This window comes from Centroberyx gerrardi, chromosome 21 (assembly GCF_048128805.1).
Source record: "Centroberyx gerrardi isolate f3 chromosome 21, fCenGer3.hap1.cur.20231027, whole genome shotgun sequence".
NCBI lineage: Eukaryota > Metazoa > Chordata > Actinopteri > Beryciformes > Berycidae > Centroberyx > Centroberyx gerrardi.
The window spans coordinates 12,710,333-12,737,357 of NC_136017.1; positions in this window are offsets into that span (position 1 = coordinate 12,710,333).

Here is a 27,025-nt window from a genome sequence, read left to right on the forward strand (position 1 = left end):
TCCTTATCGACAGGAATTAGGTCAAATTAGGTATTCTGAAATCCTAAATTGCCCTCTTCCTGGCCTTGAACAATCAGGAAAAAAAGAAGACATATGTAAGAATACTGTTAGAGTGCAATCACAGCTACAGTTCGTTTCCTTTGGAAAAGTTGACAAGAAGAAATAGCTGTATATGAGCATCGGTCCAGACTGCGGTTTGCCCTCAGATCATTTAGGCTTTCCAGTGAGGAACTGCTGACTTTCAGATGTCAACATCCGTCTCCTTATACCCATAAAACCTTGCATTTTGGTGTCATTTCATGCAGTTGGTTGGGATTACATTCTCACTCCTGATGTTATTTGGTGCCACCCAAGTTCAAATGGCATTGTTCTCACCTGGCCAAACAAAGCGAACTAAAAGAGTAAATGCTCCAGAGGTTGAATAAACCAGTTTTGATGGGCGTATTTTTACATAAAACCCTAGTGCCTGGTGCAGCCGAAGGTTTTCTGATGACACAATAGTGATGAGCTCCATCACAGGCTGGAAGGATCGCTCAGCAGCTTCAAGGTCCTTGGAACTCGTGTCACCGAGGACCTCACATCGACCCGCGACACCTCGTCTTTGGTAAGAAAACCTGAGAAGTCTGAGAAAAAGTCAACCTGTCCTCCAAATCCCTCATCAGCATCTACAGATACATAAAACAGAGTATGCTCATATCATACTGTTGTTGCATCAGAGCCTGCTTTCGGGAGCTGCACAGCCTCTGACTGCAAGGCGTTGGGAAAGATGATGATGAAAACGGCCCAATACATCGCCGGTCTTCACTCCCACCTGTGCAGGACATTTACAACAAGCAATATGGGAGGAGGGCTTGCATCAACACCAGCGACCCAACCCACCCACCCAAACTTAACTGTGTACTCCCTTGCTGTCTGGCAAATGGTACCGCAGCATTCCGACACGGGAGCAGTTTTTTTTTTACCCCGAAGCCATAAGATTGCTGAAGAGGGTTCTCACAAAAAACACCCAAGTGAACTTTGCTGAACATTGAGCACCTACAGCAGCAGCACCCCACACCCTCCTCCTCCATCCTCCCTTACAAACTCACCTCTGTGAACTTTTTTCATCTAACTTTACTGAACATTACCTCCCACCTGCAACATCACTTCTCTGTGATGCACCAGTCGCTCTAGACTTTACTGTGTACTAGCCTTCTTAACTGCAATCTGTTAATACTGTTATACTTAAATCCTACAGGCAAATGACTTTATACCCAAGTCAATTTACACCTGCATCCTGGACTGCCATGCACCATGTAATTCCTCCAATCTGATCTGCTGAACCACTTGAGTGACTTACACTACTACTGTTAATAGTGTATTGAATTCCAATTCTGATCACTGCACTGCGCGATACATCACCTGCTACTGCACCGTTACACTTTGTTGCCTTGTTAAACTGCTTTGTTTTGTATTGTTTTGTTCTTACTCTTGTTTGAAAGTCACCACTAAAGGTTTTCTGTTTTCTAGAATGTAAAAGTAATGGGATTTTGATATGAAAATACAAGAAAAAACAATTTTTTTGGTCTTTTTTGGGGCATAAATTGTCAAATAGGTGTTTGGATGATAGTTAGAATGAGCTGAAACAGTGAAAAAGTCATTTTTCATTTCAGTGTGACTCAGATAAGTTCATTGTGACTGCTGAATAAAGACTGTTTATTCATATCATGTGCTGGCTATTTGTTCTTTTTTTGTTTTGTTGTTCTTTCTTTGCGGTTTTGCTGTTTTTTTAGGCTTTTGCACCTCACTCTGTCTGCCTTGGGTTTTTTCAGCGGAGCACTTCCAATCTCCATTTGTAATAAACATGAATCGACCCTTACAGGAAGTCTCAAGTTCAGGCTCACTCGCTTGATTATCATGCAAATGGGCGCGCGGGGGACACACACAAAACAATGAATTGCTCATTTGTATCGCAAGTCGCCACATTCGAGTCTATTTAATAATTTATTCCGAAAGCAAAAAGCCTTTAGAGGAGAGAAGGCGTGGGGTCTCGAAGTCTGGGAAGGAGGCAGACTCAGATGCAGCAGGGACACATTTTATTGTGGGCAATTCGTCTAATTTAACAAGGGTTACGGTTGGTTGGTAAATTGTTGTTTTTCCTCTCGTTTTTTCTTTTAAATCTCTAATGATAGGATGCTTTTTTTTATAGTACTGCTGCTTTAGATAGTGCTCAGCGGAGAGTGGCAGGAAAGATGGCAACAACAAGGGCAGGGATGACACATGCAGTCTCAGATTCAAACTCATACACATATGGATCTTTACGCTTAACAAAGTCCTGTGCCTGTGGAAGAGTATGCCGGTTTATATTCCAACTAAACACAACAGCAGCTGATTCCACTGATTAGCTCCCTCCTCTGTGGCTGAAAGCGATAATCAGTGAAATCGGCTGCTGTACAGTTTGGTTGGAATGGAAAGCTGCATATGCTTCTATGGGACAGGACCGGACACACTGGACATTGAGGGGAACACTGAACCCTGCATGCCACCTCTAAGTGTCCCTTGGAGCCAATGCGGTTCCTTGAGTCTTAACCATTACTCTCTCTGGGCACCAAGCCAATTTTTTTTAACACAGATGCCGCTGCTATAATAAATACCATATTACCCAATCCATCACTGTTACATGACATTTCAGAACTTTATAATGGCTAACAAGGCCTGATATACATCATGCGCAAGTCTGAGATAACAATTTGCTCATATGACATGATTGGAATCAGAAAAAAAAAATGTTATGGTGTCCTGCTTAGTTTCTGGAATTATATGGCATATTGGACCTTCAGAGATTGTTAGCTTATTGGACACTTTTTTTTTTTTTTTAAAGGCTCGGGCGTGCACAAATGAGCACGCACACACACACACACAAGCGCTCACTTCGCTTTCCCCTGCAGAATCTGCTCCGACAAGATAAGTGTGGGACTTGTAATTGTGCGAGGGCCCTCATCTCTCCGCACCGGCTGATAATGGTGCTGTGAAAGCCTTTTGCTCATTACGCTACCCTTTGTTGTTTTTATTGCACAGCTCGGTTGATTATTTTTCAAGAGAATTCAGAAGGTTTAATGCTCTCCCTTGTTCCGTAAACAGAACTGCCACTGTGGCAAGCAAGCCGCTAGGAAATAAACCAATAAATAAATGGATGATTAAAAAACCTCCTTGTCCTTAAAAATCATGGCGTTATGTATGGGCTTCTGTAAAACACCATCCATATTTGCACACGGCCGCTCGGCGTAAAGCACTTACGATAGCAGTCCTGGCGCTGATAGGGGAAACTTCAGACTGCTTTCCACCTCGAGTGAACACTCCAAGTGGTGCTCACAGTATTAATGGCAACGGCCCCGACCAATTCAACCGCAACCGTGTGTGGAGGGCGAGAAATAGAGATAAACTCTGAACTATTCATTTTCCATGCATGGCAAATACTTAGTCAATAGCTTGCGGGGCAGCTGCAACTGTGTATGCATCGGTTTCCCATTATCTTTTCGGAAAAATATGAGATTAAATGCGACCTCACGTTTATTGCCCTATCAACGGGAGATGCAGATACAGGCGCAGTCCAAAGTCATTCCTTAGGAGTCAACCTTCTCGCACTCGTAGTTGGGTTTGCCGGAGCAGTCGACCGAGAAATGTTTCAGCTTCTCAAACTTTAGAGTAATGGTTCATATACAGCGCTATATGAAGCGTTACGCCTACATTTCTCAGCCCACTGCCTCACATATCAATTTACTGTACAAGCACAAAGCATCTATACCTGTGAGTCTCATGGAATCCATAATGTGCCATGATAAACAATCAGCAAGCGAGTAATGGGTCAGTGAGCTAAAGTTGGCCTTTTTTTTAACATTAGACAAAATACAGTACACTCTACTGCTTTACCATGCTTGCCGTTTCAAGCTAAAGATTCATTGCCAGGTCAAACCCATGCATAAAATAAATACAGCCTTTTTGACAGGCGAAAGGCTTCTACCCTATGGCCCGATCTATCCGTCTATGTAGCTAGATGTGCAAGTACACACATTGGACAGGATACTATTCTATCACAAGGCCACGAGATATATTCCTCTCCATCCTGGTGCTAAATGTCACAAGGTTGGAGTAGATGGCCATTCTTAAGGTCATGATACATGGCCAACATTCAGGCAATTTACATGGGAAATATTGCCCACACGAAGGATGATGAATACTACTGTATATTCCATAATAAATCGCATGTTACTTAAAGACTATTATTTTGGCTAAATTGATTTTATCAGTACCAAAATCCCATTCCTAAGGCATTTTTGGAGATCTGTATGGCCAAAAAGTTGCCTGTGTAGAATGGCTTTTATTGCAGGGATACAAAAGGCAACATTTTGGGCATCTCCAGCAGGATGTTGAGGTCAAGGAGTTGCCTCAGCATCATTACTGCAATGAAACCAGGAAACATTTCAGCTTTGTTTCATTTCTACAGAAGCTGAGAGCGGCCGTGGTTTAATTGTCTCAATTTCACTAGCAGGGACCACGCCACAACAATATGTCATTTAAAGGTTTAATGGAAATTCAGAGGTATTGGATGTTGAGGACAAGTGAATGGATGTAAAGGGGAGGGGTGAAGGTGGAAGGAGGATGTCGTCTGTTAGGCTGGTCTGGGAGGACGTACTGGAGACCGGGCGGAGGGAGACTCAGTGTGCGGGTTCCATCTCAGGCGTGTTCCCACCCGAGCTGATAACAGGCCCCCAGACTGTACCTAGAATGACACGTGGGAGAGGTATGCACCGGATTGAGTAAGAAGGAATGAGGGGAGGAGGGAAGAGAGGATGAAGGGATGTGGGTAGGGATGAGCGGAGGGAGGGATGGAGTAGGGATGAGGTAGGAAGGTGGATGGATGGATGAAGGGAAGGGAAAGGGAGGGTGGGTCGAGAGATCTGAGACAAACGAGGCAGGATGGGTTGACCAGGTATAAGTAGGCTAGGCAGGTGATTAGAGGTGTGGTTGAGGCGTGGCCCTGCTCCCGAACCTAAGTTAACTAATTAACTTCATGTCATGTACTTACAGAAATAGTTTTCTCAAGATCACGACTTAATTTGGTAAATGATTTTACTCGGGTCACACACTGTTGTGATGGTGTTACACTTCAAGGTCAAGGGCTGTATCAGGAGGATGCTCGCACACTTGGAAGTATGGTTTCAGTTGGCACATGTGCTGTCTGTGACGTGGCTGCTATTTTTTTACTCCTGCCATCTTGAGATCATGACTTAATTACCTTGTTGTCTTGAGATAACACACTAATGGTTTGTATGTGTGTTTCACAACTTTTGTCCCATTGCTGTTGCCTGCATAAGAGGCAGGCCTAGTAAGCCTGATAGTATAGCCACATTGTAGACAGACTAAAGTGGAAGGGACAATGTCAGAAGGAGACATCATGACTGATCAACACAATAGACTGACTACTGAAGTCAAGATAGGACACAGGCAGCAATTGCAACCACAATCAATTAGGATACCTAGGCTAATTAAGTTGTGATCTTTAGAAAACCATTTTTGTTATCTCATGATGATGAGATAATTGAATCGTGATCACGAGAAAACAAAGTTGGATATCTCAAGACAATGAAATAATGAATCTTGAGATAACGGGAGTACAATAAAGAATAGCAACCGCGGCCGCTCTCGGCTTCCGTACATTTCAGATGGTGAGTAGAAACTTCCTATACTCAGAACAGACACTTGAACCACAAGGCAACCCGCATGGTTGTTTGTGAGCATTTGGAGTTAGATACCTTGCTTTGGGGCAGATTAACAAGAGTGGACACAGTGCCGGAGACTGAACCGTGGACACTTTGACGGTGTTTGATCAGCTTCTGCAACTTCAAAGGCTCTCTCTGCGTAATGCGCCATCATAGCTGAAGATTACATTTAATGGGATTATAGTAATCTGAAACCTAACTCTGGTAATTGTAATTGGTTAAATGATTTTAAACAAATTGAAATCATGCTTCATCGCAGTTGCAGGTGATGAAAAGGCTTTATAAATTCCAATTACTACAGTTGAGCAAATTAGCCATTTTGATTTCCGAGGCGCAGTAAACCAAAAAGTAACTAAAAGTAATAATCCGGAGGAATTCAAGCGATTATTTTATTGTTTACATTTGTAAGCAGCGATGGAAGTAGGAACATAACTGTGTACAACACCCGCCCACGTTTAGAGACGGACGTTGTCAGAAATTAAGCCGTGCCGGAGCGTTAAGTGCACAGGCTTTACTTCTCTCCGCCGCTTCGATGACAGCGCACCGCTCTTAATTTATGCCGAGTTGTCTGAGTCGGAACAGGCGAGGGGAAAAGAAAATATACCAGCGCATTAACCTGAGTGCATCTCACTGCGACTTTCTTTCCCAGTTTAGTTTCTAATCCCCCCCTCCCCCTCCTCCGTCCCGCAACCCCCCCCCGCCACCCTCCTCACCCCGACTGCTCCGGTGGAGAATGGAGAAGTTCTAACAAGTGAAATAAGCCCGGGTATACTCAAATGATTGGATTATGCGAGAAGAGAGTGCGCCAAAGGTAAGGACAAGTAGCACCTAAGTATTATCCCTACTCCATAAACGCTGCGAGCAATCTCCTGTTATGAGTTCCTGTTAGGCATGGGAGAATAATAAGGCCGTCTTTTCTCGACGCCGAGAACAATAATGAGTTCGCTGTGAAACAGTCGTCTTGGTTCAATAGCTGCACCTTTGATTCTGATGGTTTTCTCTGTTTTTTTTTTTTTTTTTTTTTTTTTTTTTCGGGAGCCGAGTCTCTCTCTCTCTTGCTCTCTCCCAGTCGGTTTCTGCAACGAGGAACTCCTCTCTGGGCATCAATCCCCAGCAAATACGATTAAAGCACTGAGTCATAGTTTGGCCCACGGGGTGCAGTGACCAAAGCAGAGGCTGTGTGTGTGTGTGTGTGTGTGTGTGTGTACCTCTGTCTGTGACTTTGTGTGTGTATGTGTGTATATGTGTGAGGGTTCGGAGCTGGGGATGGAGGGGGGGAGTCTCTATTCCTCTATCGAGGAACAAAATGGACAATCCCATTCCACTCATCTCTCTGTCTCTTTGAGATTCAGCAGGGAGGGTAAGGCATGACCAATCGCACCCAGATACTCTCATCCATCCTTCTCACACATCCAACTTCTCTCCCCGTCATCCCTCCCTACCTCCCTTTCCTCTTCCCTTCGCCCCAAGGCTCGAAATGTAATTGCGGCTGCTTTTTTTTTTTTTTTGCAGAGTCTCGTCGGCAGAATGCGGAGGGTGTTTTTTTTTTATTTTTCGTCCTTTTTTTTTTTGAGAGAGAGTGCGGGGCCACATCACGACAGAAGGGGGGAGAGAGAGAGCGAGAAAAGGGAAGCAGACGGAAAACCTAGGGTCTAAAACGGGGCTCGACGTTCCTCAAAATGTCAAGTTGAATTTCTCAGGCGACGCGCCGAGATGAAAGGGGCTTCAGATGGAAATGACGACAATTACTGCTTTTCCTTCCTCCTCAAAGGAGATCTACTGTATTTCGGAGCGACTTAATCTGGAGCTCTCTCTTTTGCTGTCTGTCAAAAATACAGAGGGGAACAGTCATTACAATTGATGGCAGTGAAGAAAAAAATAAGATTATTCCATTGCTAAGATCTGAAGAGTGAGAAAAGAGAGTCTGCTATTAATTGCAACAGTCGGCGACAGATTTGTCACCATGATGGCCCTATCACAGATTACAAAAACACATTATTGGTGACATATTATTTTGTCTCGGTTTGGACCGCTGGTAAACAGTAAACGATTGAGATTTTACCATGGCTGACTGTCATCCAAATTAACAGAGCCAAATAACTTCTTGTCTTGTTTCGATGCAGTTTGTTTTGACAGGAAACACAAATTAGTTTTCCAGTGACACACACACACACACACACACAGAAATACACACATAGGACAATTGCACAAGCCGTGGATTTACATTGAACGATGATGGGAAGGAGGATAAATTTATCGTCGGCCCTGACTGCCAAACCAAGCATATTTGAAGGTGTGTGTGTGTGTGCGCGCGTGAGTGTGTGTGTTTGCTATTTTACTATTACTTATGTGTCAGTACACTCTGTCCTGTGTGGCAGCCTCAGAAGACTATCGGTAGAACAAACACTTTCAGTCTAGTTCATTTGTCTAGTACAGTGTGTATTCGCTCACACTCTGGATCAAAAGCTGTATCTCCACTCTCAGTGTCTGTGTGTGTGTGTGCATCTGAGACAAAAAAGAGAGCCTCCTGTGCCTGCGTGTGTATAACTTCAGCTCGTGTGCTACCTACCTGAAAACGGCACCACCAAAAAGTGTTGATAAAAGAGTCTGGGAAGCTGCTTTGATGTGGCTGTGGTTAGAGGCAGTAATGAGGACATTGGCTTTGTTCAGACCGGAGCCACAGAACAATCAAATGTTGCTCTCTCTCTCTCTCTCTCTCTGCGCTCTGCTATGCCACTTCCCCTAAGATGACCGGACCGGACCGGACCGGACACCAGCTGCCACAGTTTGCATCTCAATTATTTACCAAACCGGTTAGTCACACAGCTCAAGTTTGGAGCAGAATATTTTTTTTGGGGGAAAAAAATGATTGATCTAATAGATAGATATCCTTTACAGCAGTGACCAAGCACGGATCGATCTATCTATCTATCTATCTATCTATCTATCTATCTATCTGATTAACTATGCATGAGAAAATCACAGTCATTTTTGTCTCGTCTACTCTTGTCCAGTTGCAATATTTATGCAAAAGAATTTCATTTGGAATATATTTGGTGTAAATTAGCCCAATGGTCAGATTTTTAGACTGCATGCAAACACAGTCCAGCTACTTTCTTCCTAATCATCCAAACTGCAAACCTGCATATGAACACAGTTGGCACCAATCCTAGACCAGAACTTCACCACACCACTCCCCCCCTCCTGCCAGAAGCTGGAGGAAACAGGGCCAGGTTGTGACGATCAGACAAAGTGACACGTTATATAAATATATATTTATAGAAGCCGGACAAAAAAAGTATCTGGGTAGCGCTTATAAATAATGGATGTACAATTCATTAAGACGATCAACTCGTCCCCACACACACACACACACACACACACACACACACACACACACACACACACACACACACACACACACACCTAAAGCCAAAGCCACACAGATAACATCTCCATTGGCTGGTGTCTGTTTGATTGATGTGTGATGTGACCAGTGAAATTGACAGAGGAAGAAAACGGGAAGTAGAGGGGAAGAGAGGGGGAACTATGGATTGGAAGTTGGAGATGGAGATAAAGTGACGTGTGTGTGTGTGTGTGTGTGTGTGTGTGTGTGTGTGTGTGTGTGCGTGCGTGTGTGCTGACTCAATCAAAGTCTCTTTTAGTACGCCATCAAGACTTTACTGTATGTGGCTTTTAGTATGCAACTGTTTACCTAGACAAATTGTAACCCTACCATCAGATAGAAAATGCAGGTTGCAGCATAATAGTTTGTGGCACAAATCAGCCAAGTTGCAGAACTGTTCAGAATGGCAATTGGGCTGGGGCAGTAAAATGCACACAATGCCATGAGGGTTGTAAATGACAGCAATTATCGGTAACTGCAGTTATCAATAGGTAATGATAAGGAAAACCCGAACGAGGGCTTTACATATATTATGCATATAACCTTGGACAGTTTGATTTGAGAAGCTGAATGAGTTTTCCTAAAACTAGAAGAGAAGTAAAGGTGCATGGTCGCCCAATTTAAGGCTACCAAAAGCATTTCTATTCATTGAAGTAGTCATTTTTTATATTTAGTCAGAATTGTTACATTGCAGTTACTTCAGTTACTGCAGTTACTTACTTTAAGTCCGCAACACGCAAACATGACCAGACTTTTAATATCGAATTTCCAGGTTCTCTTTTCAGCCTTTTTGCAATGCAGCATATCTCTATGAGGTTATATGTGGCTGTAAATTATTCTGAGGGAGTACGGAGTATAAAGTAACAACAAGCAAACAAGGAAATGAGTTATCAAATCAAAAATGGGATGTACAAGTACAGCCCAGCTATTTCCTACTGTTGTGATGCACATCATGTAACCATTGGAAATTGGATAAACATGAATCATTTCACGATTCCCCACATATTAGAAAGATGTTAATGGCTCTAATGAATCCAGAGGGATATAGGTTCACATTTTAAGCTAATATATTTGGCCCACAATAACTAGCTACTGGAATCGAGCACAAGGTAGCTAGCTAGTAGCAAATTAGCTAGTAAGCTAGCAGGCATGAGACAATATATCAAAATTCAATATATCGCAATGCAAAAATGTGACAATACGTATCGTGGGGCTGAAAAATGACACAATTTCACAAGTTCTCCATATAAATTTTATTATTTGCACTTTGGAATGACATTTTTAAATTGTTCTGCAAGCCAATGCCATTGCTAGAAAGATTTGAGGCTCAGAAATAAACAGAATTTTGCACAGTCAGACTTTGTTGTCATTGAACTTTTATTTATTACATTGTATCGTGGTTGTATCAAATCGTGAACCTCATATTGTGTATCAAATCGTATCGTGTGCATACCGTCCGTTCCTCTATAAGCTAGCTAACTTTTTTTGGTCCATTTTCTTGTGCAGTCTGGTTTATCATCTGTCATTGTTTTCATGCGCTATTCCAATCTTCCAGGTTTCTCACCATGAGTGTGATGCTCACAATGGCCAATGTAGGAATCGAGTCAATACGACCACAACTACTTCAAAATAAGTTAGAGCTGTTAGAGTTGTGTGTAGAATAGGTTTTCGTTTTGATTAGTGAACACTTGAGGAAGCTCAACCAGCACTTGCAGTAAAGCTCTATGCTTTAATTTTTATGCTGCAGGACAGATTTTATTGCCGGAAGATTGGAATAACTCCCCCAAGGGCCTAATCAAGGCTATCAAAGCAAAGCTAATGGGCAAGGTGTCAAACTGCACATGCTCAATGAAGGACATACGTTTGCTGTGAAGGTCAACATTAGCTGTCACATAACGTCTGCTGATTTCCGTATAATATAGAATAAATTAATATGTTACACTGTGGTGTGTGTGTGCATGTGTGTGTGGATGATGGAAGTGTTTGACTAATCCCGCTCTCTATTCTGATAGCGTGATTCACACACACACACACACACACACACACACACACACACACACACAGTAAGCACCAGAACACCACTACATCCTGATCCACCCACCCACAGCTGTCTCCACCCCACTGCATCTAGAGCAGGACAATTAGTAATCCATCACCGCTGTTTACAGTCTGGGGGCGCTCCGGAGAGAGAGATAAAGAGAGAGAGAGAGAGTGGGGGAGAGTGTGAGAGAGGGGCGAGAAAAAGAGAGAGACGTGACAAGGAGGGGGGGAGGAAAGGGTAAGAAAAAAAAAAGCGATGTGAGAGGGCAGAGAGAGAAAAAGAGGTAAAAGAGAGCGGGGGGCTTTGGGGACAAACAAGTGTTTTTTGTACTGCCTAACAGCCAGCTCAACTCCTTCACTCTGTGTGTGTGTGTGTGTGTGCGCGTGTGTGTGTGTGTGTGTGTGTGAATCTCATTTGCTTGTTTAGAATCCATTGCAGTACATGGGCACAGTACACACAGGAGATGAGGAGTCACTGCTGCTATAGCATGCCAATTCAGGAAGCCTGTGTGTGTGTGCTCATGCATACGTGCTGCATGCATATCAATGCATAGTAATGTGTGCGTGGGTATGCATATAGGTGTGTGTGTGTGATTGTGTGTGTGTGTGTGTGTGCGTGTGTGTGTGCATTTGTCGAGGAAAAAGGTGGAAGTGTGAGCTGTGTAACAGAAGATCTGGGAGGTACCGTGGCAGCGAGGAAGGAAGGAAGGAGCAATGAAAAGAAAAGGAGAGAAGGATGAAGGGATGGATGAAAAAGCAGTCCACTAGATGGCACTCTTGTGTGGTGGATTTAATTTCTCCATCCTCTCTATATCTCTCTTTTCTCTCTCTCTCCTCCCTTTTCTAGGTCTCTGTTTCTATCTCGTTCTGTCTCCCTCCTCCAATTCCCTCTCCCCATCTTTCTGCCTCCCTCCCGTCTCTCCCCCTTCTCTCTCTCTCTCTCTCTCCCTCCCCCCCCTGCTCTCTCTCTCTCTCTGTGCACAGCATGTATGATGCAGCCAGTTATACAGCTGGGAATTGAACACACAGTACTGTAGTGTTCCCTGAATCGAAGCTAGGTGCTTGAGAAACCCAGAAAGCTTATCCAAGGACAGTGTCTGTTTGTTTAATTGACTAACACCCCCTCCCACACACACACACACACACGAGGGCACCTACCCATGCTCACACACATAAACACGCACACACACACACACACACTTGCGAATACACACGTAATCAGACACACATGCACACAGTCGCACATCTACGAAAGACCGGAGCTGCCCTATTTTCTTGGCAGCAAAGAGGTGAAAGACCAAGTAGTCTAATGAAGCCTGGGATGATTAGCGCATAAATAATACTTATTAATCAGACAAGGGGTACAATTTCCGCTGGGTGAGATGAGAAATAGTGGGCAAAGGGTATGCCCAAGTGTAGGCGAGCCGTCAGCATAGTGGAAGTCGAGTGGAGGTGAGTGATCAGTGCAGAGGACAGGTGCAGAGGGCGGAGGTTCTCAGATGCCACAATTTACTGGTGAGCTATTTTGAGAAGCCGTGGGCCTGCGATGGGAGGTTCCCACTTGATAAACCCAATGACATTCAGGCTCCCACCCACCCTTTTTCCTCCCGACACCCAAGCCAGGTCCTATACAAAGGGGTTCACCCTGGTTTAGTAGCACAAGAGATTGTTAAAATTATGTACACTGGTAAGTGCCAATTGTCCTTATTCACACAGCAGCCATTTTGAACACTCAAGGGGGCGAGCCAAAGACCTTGAACGGATAGAACGGTTGTTCCCATTCAAATCAACGTTCCAGGATTGGTCGGAGCGGCGGACATTTTTGTGTACTGCTGGGCTAGTTTCTGTATAAACTGACTTACGGCAAGTCACTGAGGTGAGAGGTTTTGCAGCAAGAACCAAAGCAGCTTCTCTGTCTCCTTGCTGCCATGGATTGCTAATATGCTAATGTTGACTAGAAGACCTAGCGAGAGAAGTATAGTCTTTGATAATGCCATGTTAACCTTGTTGCTAACGTCAGCTTTCAGTTGAATTCACAGTTTGCTAAGCACTCGTGCAACAGACACATCTGCACAGTTCTCCAGCAAGTGTGACAGACATTACAGCCTTCATGCCCAGACTTGCATTGTCACCATAGCAATTAACCCTTAAAATTCCATAATCGCCATTTTATGCAGTATTAGCCAAATTACCATGGCAAACAGTGGAAGGACCGTTCTATCCATTCAAGTTCTGTGGGGGGAACTCTACCTGGAAGAGTAACTCCAGCCCAGCTATGTGTTACTGTTGTGTCCCAACATGCACATCATACAAACATTTAGCATTTCACAAATTCCCCACTGACAGATATATTAGAAACAAATTAATCACATGAATCTGGAAGGATATACAGTAGGTTCTCATTTTAATATATTTGGCTCATTATTGCTAGCTACTAAAGTCTAGGTAGCTAGCTAGTAGCTTAACTTCCCTTTTAACTTCAGTCATTGTGGCTGTTGTTACTGACATTGCTAGCTATATTTGATAACTGTTAGGTCTATCTGAAGTCCTCAGTTATGTGTTGAAGTAACGCTACTTTTATATGACAATCTTCCAAATGAGTTTCCCCACCCCAAGTGTTCAAAATGGCAGCCGTGTGAATAATTTCAGTGCAACCTGATCTCACAAAAATACGTGAATTGAACACGACACCAAATTATGTGTTGACGGCACGTAAAGTGTTACGTGAAATAGACATGACTGTAAACAGGAAGTAGTCTCACATTGAAGTAGCACAGTGGAAAGTAAGGGTGTTGTGGTCGGGGTCGTGGATGGGCAAATGTGTTTGCCTTCAATGCCAGCTATCAGGGCTCAATTCCCAGCTTATACGATGGAAATTTCTACTGTGAGTTAAAAGTAAAATTTTTAGCAAAAGTTTTTCTTATTTAACCATGACCAAAGCTTTACCAAGTTGTTTTAGTTGCCTAACCATGACTCAAAACTTCACCAAAGTTGCCTAAACTTAACCATATCCCTAACTAAAGTTCTACTTGCCTAAAGTTAACCGTTCGCCAACCTTTATCTGAAAATGCCTTGTCCAATTTGTGCTGTTGCCACAGAATCCCATCTGTGTTATTGTCACAGATTCCAGTTTGTGGTGGAGAAATATCATTTTCACATAATTTGTGTCCACAGCACGTAAATCTTCATGCACGTAAAAGTTTGTGCTCATTTGACAACTTTTTATGAGTTCATGTTGGGTCAGTGTTTCTTGGTTCATTTCCAATTGCTGAATGTCATATTAGACGTCAGTAGCATTCATTTAAACGCATTACAGACAAGCAGCATGCAAGTAATTGCAAGGAAAGATTTCCTGACTGAAGATATTATAGAGAGATGGTGTAGAAAAAAAGGAATGCAACATAATAGAAAGCATTCTGGTAACAAGAAATGTTAAAAGTCTTATTTTTTTTCACCAGTGCAAAAGCATAAGGTTAAAAATATGCACCAAAGCCTCTCTCTATTTTGTCTGTTAGAAGAGTACCTTGAAGTGAAAATGGACCTAAGCAGTGGGCAGCCAACAGTACTGAAATTCTAATTAAGTTTCATGCTCAAGGTCATCGTTGGGAGTTCTAGTCATGACCGGGCCTCGGATAAAAGGGTTTACATTCTTAATGGTTCAGAGGAGACATTTTTTTAACACTTATTCAACTAGGCAACAGCTATGTATTACTAGATGCTATTACTTGCGCTGAGAATTAGCATTAGAAATATTTGTATTCCCTTAAAAAAAGTGGGAGAACTGAGTAGAGCTGGGTGGACCGTCCTGATCTCACATTGTTATTGTTGTTGTGCCATTGTTTCATATCCTGTGATATCATACCGTATCATATTGATTCTGTTGCATTTTATGGATGTTTCTCTCCCTTTCCCTTTCAGAGAAATGGGCTTTACAGGACTTCAGCCGCCCATTCCCAGGAAACCCCCTCCAGATAGCATCCATTTACACCCGCATTCATTTCCAGCCTTGGATCTTTTCTGGGACTCTATCATTTTGATAGAGGATAAGGGCTGCACGGAAACCCTTGACGACAAAGCAGAGCAGTCCTTTGGCAAACTGTATGTCTAGACATCTAATTCAAATATGACCGTGTGAGTGATGGCTTTGCCCGTGGATGAGATTGAGTGCAGGAGACTTTTTTTTTTTTTTTTTTTTTCTTACACTCCAGAGAACTAAAATTGAGGAATAAGCTCTGTGACAGATTCAGATAGCAGGGAGAGATACTGTCAGCAGCTCACCTCGGGCAGGAATCCATAGCTCAATATGTTTTTTCTGTTGATTTTATATATTTTTTTCCTTGAGACTATAATTATCATTGAATTGGCAGTCGTCCTTATGTTTTCGCAGCGTCTCTCTGTTTTGCTAACTCTATCAGTTTCCCTCTCTGTGTCCGTCTCCCCCCCCCCCCCCCCCCCCCCTCTCTATAGTGCCAAGTAAATTATCAGACTGTTTACGAACTGTAATAGAAACCTATTTTCAATCCACCAGCAATCCTGAACCGCATCGCCATTACGGAGGGAAGGGATCTGATGAAGTAGTTCAGCTGAATCATGCATGTTTGAATACAACCACCGACACCCACTTTAACTTGCTATCGGTACAGTGTGTTCAGCTGTGAATGAGACTCAAGTTCAAGTCAGTCTAATCTCCAAAACCCAGTGCAAAATTGCTTATTTTACTTGACTAGAGTGATTTTGGCCCTGGGGGCAAAACCTGTACTGAAAACTTGTCCTGCATATGAAACAGTATCTGCTGTGTGGTTTTGAGTGCTTACTGATATGGGGACAACAAGGACATTCCAAATGCACAAATCCTAGAGTGATTTCAGCTCAATTTCCATAATATGTTTAATTCATCATCCCTTAGTGTTACAATTTTTATAGTTTTACATGATCCGAGGAAAAGAAAGTTCGGTGACATAATTTTACTTCTTGGAAGACGAAGAGACACGCCAGGCAGACTAGAGGCTCGCTCCATTTTTGCAAAGATTGTATATGTTTTAGAAGATGAATCACTCAAGAGTAAATAATCATGCCGCCTCAAGGCTGCAAAAGTGGGCGATAACCCTCACGCCTGTGCAAATCCTCATCGCCTTGCAATTTTGTCTTGGGCAAAGTGCAGCAACGACGTTTGCCTCCACTTCTACCCACACGTAATGTTGTTACCATGGAAGCCGATCTGGTACAAAAAACGTCATCACAGTAATGTAAATTTTAGCTATAGATATTTACTTTATTTTTCCACACTAAAGTAAATAAATAGGGATATATTGTAGATTATCAATCTCTGTGACTGTGTATACCTGCCTAAATCTGCCCGTTTGCATGAAATTGGCTTTTCAACGACATTTTGGGGCGTAACCAATTTGCTGTGGGTGCGTCATATGGGTGTGGCCAGTGGTGAGCTTAGTTGTGGCTATAAAGGTGAGGTTAGTGGCCAATGCAGGGAAGTCATAGCAATAACAAGCTGTGGAAAGCAGTGAGAAAATGACGTACAGCAATGGTAATTGCCCGTTCAAAAACATGGGTCAACATCAGCATTTGTTTTTCATATTGGTGCCATCTGAAGGAAAGACTCAGATTTTATTCTAATCCCCGCAGGGTAACTGGAAGGGCTGAGAAGTGACGCAGAGTTGGCTTGTAGGCAGGTAGGACGTTAGCCAGTTTGCTATATTTCATTCATAGCAAGCTAGGAGTGCAAAATTATCCCACAGAGTTCATCCAATGGCTCATCAAGATGAGTTACAAATGTTGGAACGTGAACTTGGCAAACTGAGGAGGGCGGGACAAGGGCAAGAAAGTTACATATTGTAGTTTTAACACTTTTGGGTATGTGTAATGTCATCCAAATAAACCTCAGATGTTTTTAATGGAAGATACCTACAATGATAGGTCATACTTTATACAGCTTTTCCTTTAATGCCAATGCATTGAGAGCAGCCTCTGGTGTGCATTTTTCTTTTTTACTGATGTGCGCAGTACCCGGACATAGTGGCAAAGCGAGCGCTCTATTTTTAGTCCGTGGATTCAAACCTCATTGGCTGTAAGCCCTGCGCCCCGCTGACCTGCCCGCGACCGCAAGTCTGTAACACCCTCCTCCCTCCATAGATTTGATGGACACCACCATGACCGCCACGACACAGAGGTTCCAAGGTTTTATTATTGCATGTCCCACCCATCTGACACTCTTGACTTATATGTACCTGAGATGAATAGAAAGCTACAGTGTCTGAAAGCTCCTATTGCGTAGCGCGCTACCCACTCAGTCGCATGCTCCAGGAATACACAAAAACACATTAATCTCAATTCTTACTGTAACATCAGCATCAATAGTCACGTTGTACTCCCAAATTGGTTCATTTTTTGTCATTTCACTGGCATTAAACCACATTCTAAGCTACTCAAACTGTATTTCAGGTGCAGCCAGAGAGGTGAGACTCTTTGGGACATCCTGGAATTGCAAAAGACTGAAGACAGACTCAGTTCTTGTGACTTGATGAGAAGGAAGTCGCTCACTGATATATGATTGGCTCATTATTATTCATCCATATTCCTGGCATGAATTGAGGGTATATAGGGAATAGCTGTTTCCTGACCCTCTTTGCGAAGCTGTCTCTTTGGATGTACCTTCAGTCATTCATTCATTTGTCCCACTTTACCTTTCTTCTTTCCTCCTCCTTTTCCCTCCTCTGCGCCTCATCCCCGACGGGCTAAACACTCCTCCCTCCACAGAGTTGTAAGTAGCCCCGCCTGGTCACCGAGGGTCAGTCCGGTTTGTTGATTTAATCCTTGTCTGATGTTGTCTCAGCTCTTAGGCAGGCTCAAATGACTGCAGCGCCGGTCCGGGCCTCTCCATTCAGCTGTCTGATAAGACCTCTCCTCGGATCCCGGCACTCCGATCTGATCTGAAAGCTGATGAGAAACAGCCGCAGCAAGGTACCGGCGTTTATGGGAGAAGGTTTTAAGATCTGGCATCCAGCTGAGTGGGGTGGAAATGGAGTGAAGTGGAGTGAGGTTCGGAGCGGAGAAGAGTACAGTGGAATCGTTACACTTCTCCACCCCACCTTGCCAAACTCTCTGAAATATATATGCTGAAATACACCTTCCAGTGAGCAAGGTAACATACAAAATATTAGAATAGAACTGCAGAGTATAGAACAGCACATATCTTTACCCGCTCCATCATCTCAGCTTCCCAAAACACATACAGTACATCCGCCAATGGCTATTGAACCAGTAATAATATACGTCACCATTTAGCAACCCTGTGCATGTGTTGTATAATTTGCTAATGCGGTTAGCTAATGTTATTGGCTTATGCATGCTGCCACGGAAACCGCGGCACGCATCGACAAAAAGCAGAGCCTCTCGGATTACAACTTTATCTCCCATTATAGATGCGTGTTAGCATCATGTGTGACTTGGGGAAAATGGGATCAAAGCATGCGAGTGCATTATTCATGTTGCACTCGACATTGAAGCCATCTCGATTATCGAGCGAAGTGAAAATAGAAATAATATACGCCGTCCCGTTGCTAGTCTGTGAGACCCGCAGCCGATCTATCAGTCATGGTGTTGTTACATTCTCTTGGTTTATCATTTCCATCATACATTCCTTTACCGTATATTTTACACAAGGGAGGTTCTGCTCTTTTTCAGCAGTGTTTTGCCTCACATGCATAAAGTTACACCCATTCCCACCTGGGAGCTGCCCAGTATAACCGCAGTCTTCTACTGGTGGCCGCTGGGCAGCTCCACTGGAGAAGAGGGTTAAATGCCTTCCTCTGTGGGACCTCAGTGACAGTTGTAAACGGAGGAAAGCGCATTAATCATTGATATCTGCACCCCCCCCCCCCCCCCCCCCACCCCACCCCCCGGGTCCAGATTTTCCCAGCCAGTCCAGGGATTTGAACTGGCAACCTTCTGGCCACAGAAGTACTTGTGCCTGTTAAAATGAATAGCGTTTCTTGAATGTCTCTCCGACTGGATTGTCACTGTTCAGTCTGATTGCATAAGTACAAGCGAAGTTCAACATTGTCCCGCTTAAGCGCGAGAGAGAGAGAGAGAGAGAGAGAGAGAGAGAGAGAGAGACAGAGAGAGAGAGAGAGAGAAGAGAGAGAGAGAGAGAGAGAGAGAGAGAGAGAGTGCGTGCATCCCTTCATTTTGGTAATGGAAATGCTGGGAAGCCTTTAGTAGTTGCCACTGGTAATGGAATGAGAACATATGTATAATTTAAGGCTTTGCTACAGGCTCCCAAAGGAGGCAAGGCACACACACACACACACACACCCTCCCTCCCTCTCTCTCTCTCTCTCTCTCTCTCTCTCTCTCTCTCTCTCTCTCTCGCACACACACGCACACATACACAAGCAGCTTAATCACTGGCAGTGTTTCTTCATCTGCCTGAGTGAAAGTGGCACTAACACAGCACTGTAGTTTCAGCTCTCTTAAAGTCCCACCAAATATCCCTCTCTGCTTATTATTCTGCAAGTTGGCCTAGATGAGTCAAGACTACACAGCGATAATGTGGAGCGAAAAGAGAGGGGGGAAAGCAGAGTTTCGGCTTACTTTACAGGAGAGCCGAGATACTTACAGTCTTACAGTAACGGGAAGGTTGAGGATTTGTAGGAGCGTGTCCTATTGATCGGTAATCAAAGCCCCCCTCATAAGAAATTCATAAGGATTTTGGTTTTGGAGAAATTGGCACCGCAGTCTCCCTTTAGCATTTTGTTAGCAATGCCAGCACGAGAGTCGACACCGAGGTTTCATCGGGACCTTTATGCCCAAAATGTCAGTGACGCCTCGTGGCTTCAAGCCGTCATGTGAGTGCATGTGCATGCGTGTGTGTGGGTAACCCCCCCCTCACCCCCACCCCCCTCTTCCCCCTGGAACCACTCCCAAAGGATATTCTTGTAAATAAGATCATATTCATCGTCAACTTGCCTGGTTAAATAATGGTAAAAAAGAAGGATGCATCCTGTTGCCATGCTGACGATTATATGAATATCTATATGCATCTCCATATAAATTCATCTAAAAAAATCAACCCCTCTTCTGCAAACAAATAGGAGATTTTACTTCTGGATATAGCAGAGCAGGACAAATGATTCAGATGGCATGGCATTATAAATAGCAAAAACCATCAAAGAAGATGTCTTGCAGTATCACAAAAAAAAGAAAGGCAACAGCACTGGCACATGAAAATGTGTTCACATTGTTGCTGTTTATGCCCTTTAATTGGTATTTGCCAAACAGCATTTCAAAACACATTTGACTGTCATGTCATTAACATCCAGTCAGTTTCCCTCTGTTTGTGTATGCAATTTGCATTCGATTTGTATCGCCAAGCTATAATTTACGTCAGCTCGATCCTGTGTGTGTGTGTGAGTGTGTGAGAGAGTGTGTGTGTGTGTGTGCCTGTTGCAATATGACGCATGCCGCCAAGCGATGAGTCAGGACATCACAATGACTGTGCGGCATTGTGGAGAATTGTCTTCCTCTTTGCATCTCCCCCAGTCAAAACAGCTCCATTGTGTCTCGTCTCACGAGCTGGAAAGGCCCCTGCTTGACAGGCAATTCAGATTCCCAACAGCAGTCCACAAAAGGGCCGCGTCGTACGCCGACTATCTGCCCCCCCCCCTCCCCTCTCTCCTCTCCCTTTTTCTTTTTTTTTTTTTGTTTTACAATGGAGTGTGAGAATGCAATCATCACGGCCGTTTCAGACGGGGGGGAAGACAATTCGGAGAGGGGAGAGAGAGGAAGCACTGTCCCTGGCATGTTTATAGAGAGCGCTGCCAGACGACAGCAGAGAGAGAGAGAGAGAGAGAGAGAGGGAGGAGAGAGAGAGAGCGGGGCGATGGGATGAAGAGAGAGGAGAGAGAGAAAGAGGAGAGAGAGAGAGAGACAGAGGATAAGGCTAATGATGGGAGAGGGAAAGGAGAGGAGGAGAGGGAGAGATTGGAGAAAAAAAGATGGAGAGAAGAGCACCACCTGCAGTGCCGTGGCAACCCCGATGATGTCATTTCCTCTTGGCTCGTGCAGACACTCACACACACACTTATATGTACACATGCCTTCCCATTCTATTAATTTCTCCCTCTCCACTGCATGTTAGCATGGAGGCTGCCCCCCCCCGCCCCCCTCCCCCACGGATTGTAGCAGTATGTGTCTCCACAAGTGCGTGTCTGTGAGCGTTATGTGCATCAGTGTGTGTGTGTGTGTGTGTTTTCTATCTTCGGCTTTCTATTTCTCCCATTTGTTTCCCCCGGCTCACGGCAGACACTTGCTGTAATAAAGTAAATGAGGTTGGGAAATGGCGAGACTCAAGGTGATATTTCAGCACGCCACTCCCCAGCAACAACACTGTGGGGGAGGCAGGCAGCTGAGAGCCTGAATGAGATGTCTGGGTGTGTGTGTGTGTGTGAGAACATGTGTGTGTGTATGAGCGTGTACCTGCACGATTGCGCTCATGTGTGTGTATTATCTGCACTAGACTAGGCTGTAGCATTTGTTGAAGCTAGTTGTATGTGTGTGTGTGTGTGTGTCTGAGGGTGGGGGGTGTGTGTGCGCGCCCACGCCCGAGCGTAGGGGTCTGTGTTATTGCGAAAACAATCAATACATGTGTAACAGCGGTGTCGGCGGCAGCAGCTACAGTCACAACAACAACTTAAGACTTCTGCTGCCATTTCTCCTTTAAGGAAGCAATTTTTAAGAGGCCAAGTTATTTCTACAGCCAGTAGAAGGGAAGGTGGACCAGACTGAGGGTGATGGGTTCACATGCTGCTGGGAAAAAACACACACATGGGGTTGAATTATCTATGCCACACTCATAGTTTATGTCCTCACGAGCCGTTAGACCCACACAAAGTGCTAAGCACATGTTATATAATGAAAAAATATATATATTGATGTTCTCTTTCGATATTTACCACTGGGCCTTTCCACTATTTTTTTCCTTGTCTTCCGCTCACGTTTTTCTGGTGTGGCGAGGCAATTTATTATAGAGCTGACTTTTATTATTCTTCGGCTGAATGCCTCCGGGGGACGCGGGAAGAGTTTGCCGTGAGTGTGTGCCAGCAACAAAAGGACTATAATCAAAAGCGTTTTTACATTGTACAGTTTTGAAGAGTTTCAAGATGTATACACATATATGGTGTCAGTTCTGCTGTCAAGTGGCTTCTCCGGGAAGCTTCGTGTTTTCTGGAAAAAGGTTGAATCCAAAATCCAATTATTGGCTTAGGTCTTTTATACCATGTGAACACAATATATGGATCGGAAAGGGAAATGTATACATCTTGACCACTTTAGTAGCATTTTTGTCATGCCCATCAAATATAAGCCATGAAATAATCATTTGGACACACCTGATTGAATGTACTATGTTTTTCATTCTCTTAAAGCCATTTTGATCTAAAGGCTTCTGCTTAAATGCTTGAAACATGTTTCTTAGACAAATATAAATAGTGAAGTTGATTCTATGTATGAATTTCTTTCCAAAGCCTTTGCCTTTCCATCAAGGCAAAGGGCGGCTACTTTAAAGAATCTAAAATATAAGATAGTTTTGATTTGTTTAACATTTTTTTGGTCACTCCATTTGTGTTATTTCATAGTTTTTATGTCTTTACTATTATTCTAAACTCTCAAACTTTTGACTGGTAGTGTATAATGTTTAACTACTCCCATTTGGCAGACGCTTTTATCCAAAGACATACAACACAAGCAAGGATCTAGTCAGGAGAGAACAACGAGAGTAAGTGCCATAAAGCTAAGTTCTAGTCTTTTTTTTTTTTTTAGCAATTACACTGTCCATCAGGTGAGAAGGTATGCGCTAAAGAGCTGGGTCTTTAGCCTTTTCTTAAAGATTGATTTTTATATTTAACATTTTCTATGTCCCTGAAATCACTTTCCACCCTGTTGCACAGCCTATTCTTTATAATAATTATTCTATTCTATATTTTTATAATTTGAAACATGTTTGAACTTGAAACCCTCTTCTTGTGTTCATGTCAAGCTTCATCACTTATAGATACATGGCGAACTTTGGCCAAAAATATCCCCTGTTTAGTGCATTTGCAGTACTTACAGTGACAGAATGGAAACTAACAGGGTGAAAATGTTAATATTTGTAATGTATTATACAATATTTACAATATGTATTACTATTTTAAACAAATACGCAACTACTAGATAGAATTATTTAATTATTAATACATATTAAGTATTCATAAATGTCAATTTACGTGTTTGCTCCGCTTGCTGTTGCTATGTTTCCCGCGTTAAATTAAAAGTTAGGTTTAAGGCTAAAAATATGATGATTTAATGCAGTTGGTACAGTGTAGCAATTATGATAGAGTAATTACAATACTTGTTAGACTGTGCACAAATAATCACACTGGAATAAGAGCGCTGTGTGTAAGAATAAAGTGTTACCTCAAGCTGATGACTTTTCATGTTTTATAAAATTAGGGGAGCAGGAGAACAGTTTAAAAGTTTGTTTATACTGTTATTATTTTCAGTGTTTCCCATTCCCATATTGGCCCGTGTTTTGATGTTGAATGTAGGGTAAATTTAATTTTTTTGGAAAGGGGAAGGAGGGTGTCATTACTCTAAGGTTTGTGTACTCTAAACATTCTGGTTATGTTCATTTATTTGTCTGAAACCCATTTCATTAAACCTTTTGTTCACTATGGCTTTTAATTCCCCCCTGTTACACCCCACTCCTAGGTATTTCCGCATAATATTTTGAAAACGATGTCAAATCTCGTGCATGTTTTTACGGTAACTCGTAGAGAGATTAGATTAGATTAGGTGAGATGAAACTTTAATGATCCCCGTAGGGAAACTGGGGCATTGCAGCAACAGGGAGCAGCATATACCGTAGATAAGAATAGAACAGAGCATTGAAGATAACACTGCACGCAGTTACAACCAGAGAACATATTGAAACTACCACATTAGACAAATGAATACGGACAAAGCATCTTCGTTGACAGGTTTAGAGGTTATGAATGTGTCTCATTAGCTGTTCACATTATCAATAATTAACAATAATGTGTGCAGACTTGCAAATGTGAATCATGACCTCCATATATGTATTTCTGCAATATTGAGGAATAGATAGCAACGTGTCTTTCCTTTACTACACAGCAAATCTTCCAGTGTTAACAAGTGTTGAATGGACTCATATACAGTATAAGCACTTGAGAGTTAATTTAACACTCAGACTTTTACTGGCTGAAATTCTTTCTCCAAAGCAATCTGTTCTCCGGTTTAAAAAGCACGCACTCCCAGAACGGCTCGCCATGTGCGTTTTTAAAGATTATCTAATCATTTGTGATTTCTGGACCTCTGGCTGCTTTGGCTGACAAGCTCTTGCTAAGAACAGTGTGTTGAAGTCCTCCCCTCCAGGGGGCAGGTTGGCTGTGAGCTGGCTGTAGCCGACCGTTTCCATGAGTCCCTTGTCTCCTCACATCCCTGTCACACACACACACACACACACGCGCACACACACATGCACACAAACCGATCAAACACACAAACACATCCACGCATGCACATGCAAAGACAAATGTAACACCAACACACCCCCATGCACACAAGCACTTACTTATTTACACTTACTTACATAATGTATTTAACCCAATTAGAAACTTAGAAACACACACACACACACACAACCCAATCACATGCACAAACACATACACTCATAAGGAAACAGAAATCTAGTGCCACCACACATGCAAACATGTACAGGCATTTCTGCGTCTCACAAAAACTCACACATACACACACACCAACACGTGCACAACAAGTTATGGCCCTATGCAAGCACACATCTAACCCTAACAAACATGTACACATGTGCACACACACACAAACATATACCTACACACACACACACACAATCAATAGTATGCACATATGCACATGGAAACACACACATCCCCACAAAGTCACCCAGCAAACATGTACATGCACACACACACACACCTTAACCCAATCACATATACACTCATACACAAACACAAATCTAGTGCCACTAGACACACACACATGCATAGGCATAGACATTTCTACGTCTCACAAACACTCACACACACACACATACATATACCTACAAAGTCATGGCCGTACACAAGTGCACCTCTAAGTCCAATAAACATCTACACATGCACACACACATGCACACAAACATATCTGTGCATGGAAACACACAACACACACCCGCGCCTTAATCCAATCACAAACATATACACACATAGACACACAAACACATGCACATATGCACATGCAAACACACACCTACAAAGTCACGACCATATGCAAGCGCACATCTAATCCTTACAACCGTGCACACACACACGCACACACACCTTAACCCAAACACACATATACACAAACTCAAATCTGGTGCTACCACACACACACACACACACACACACTCAGCTCCCTTCCCTGCAGTGCCGTCTGGTGTCTGGTGTGACCCTTTTCCTCGGGTGAGGCTTGTTGCTGCGAGGGAGGCACCAGCCAAAGAGGTGTCCCCATCTGCATCCTCAATGCTGCCGAGACCGCACACACTCCCACACACACACACACACACACACACACACACACACACACACCAACACACATATACCTACGCAAAAGATGCACACTGTCACACACACACACGGACACGAACCCTCACATAATCACACATAAACAACGTGCACAGACATACGCACGCTTACATAAATACAAATACACACACGCACACACACTTTGACATTTTACGTGACGAAACGAGGGAGGAGGATGAGGGAAGGTCAAGCACGAGAGCCGCGTCCCTCCCCCGGTTTGGGCCTAGTTTCTGATGCGGACTGACACATCACGCAGCTCCGTAGGTGCGCCATTTGTAAAGATTAGATCATGATTTGGATGGTACCAAAGGGCACGTCCAATATGAACAGAGGGAGCGAGAGAGAGAGAGAGAAAGAGAGAGAGAGAGAGAGAGAGAGAGAGAGGATAGAGACAGGGAGCAGAGTGAGAAAGACACACACAGAGAAGTAGAAACCAGGAGGAGAGAGAGAGACAGAGAGAGAGAGAGAGATCATTATTTGGCAGGTCCGACAGAGGAGGCAGCCTGTGTGTTTTCTGGGCTTGCAGCTTCCATCGTTTCCCTCAAAGTCCTTTTCAATAATGTAAATGTCCCTCACTCGCGGGCCCGTCTCCGCTCTGGGCTTAATTGTTTCTGGCCTGTTATGCCTTTGCTCTCTCGCACCGCGTCTGAGATCGTGTCAGTCGCTCGCTCCTGTTTATTTGCGGAGGAGGGAGTGGTGTGTGTGTGTGTGCATGCGTGTGTGTGTATCTGTAGGAGACTGTGTGTGTCCGTTTGTGTGCGTGCATTTGTCTAACTGCTTGCTTACATGTGTACGTGGGTGTGTATATGGCTATGTGCTTGAATGTATATGTGTGTGTGTCAGTTTGTGTGTGTGCATCTCTATAACTGTTTGTTTGCATGTGTACATATGTGTGTGTGTGTGCGTGTATGTGTGTGTATATGACTGTGTGTATCAGTTGGTGTGTGCATCCATGTAACTGTTTGCTTGCATGTGTATGCATTTGTGTCTTTGTGCATGTATGGATGTGCGTGTGTGTGTGTGTGTGTGTGTGTGTGTATGCCTTTGTGCATGCGTGTGCTTGTGTGTATATGTCTCTGTGTGTGTGTGTGTGTGTGTGTGTGTGTGTGCCAGGACCAGATGGAAAGTGAGAAGAAGAAGAAAAGAAATCAAGAAAACTAAAG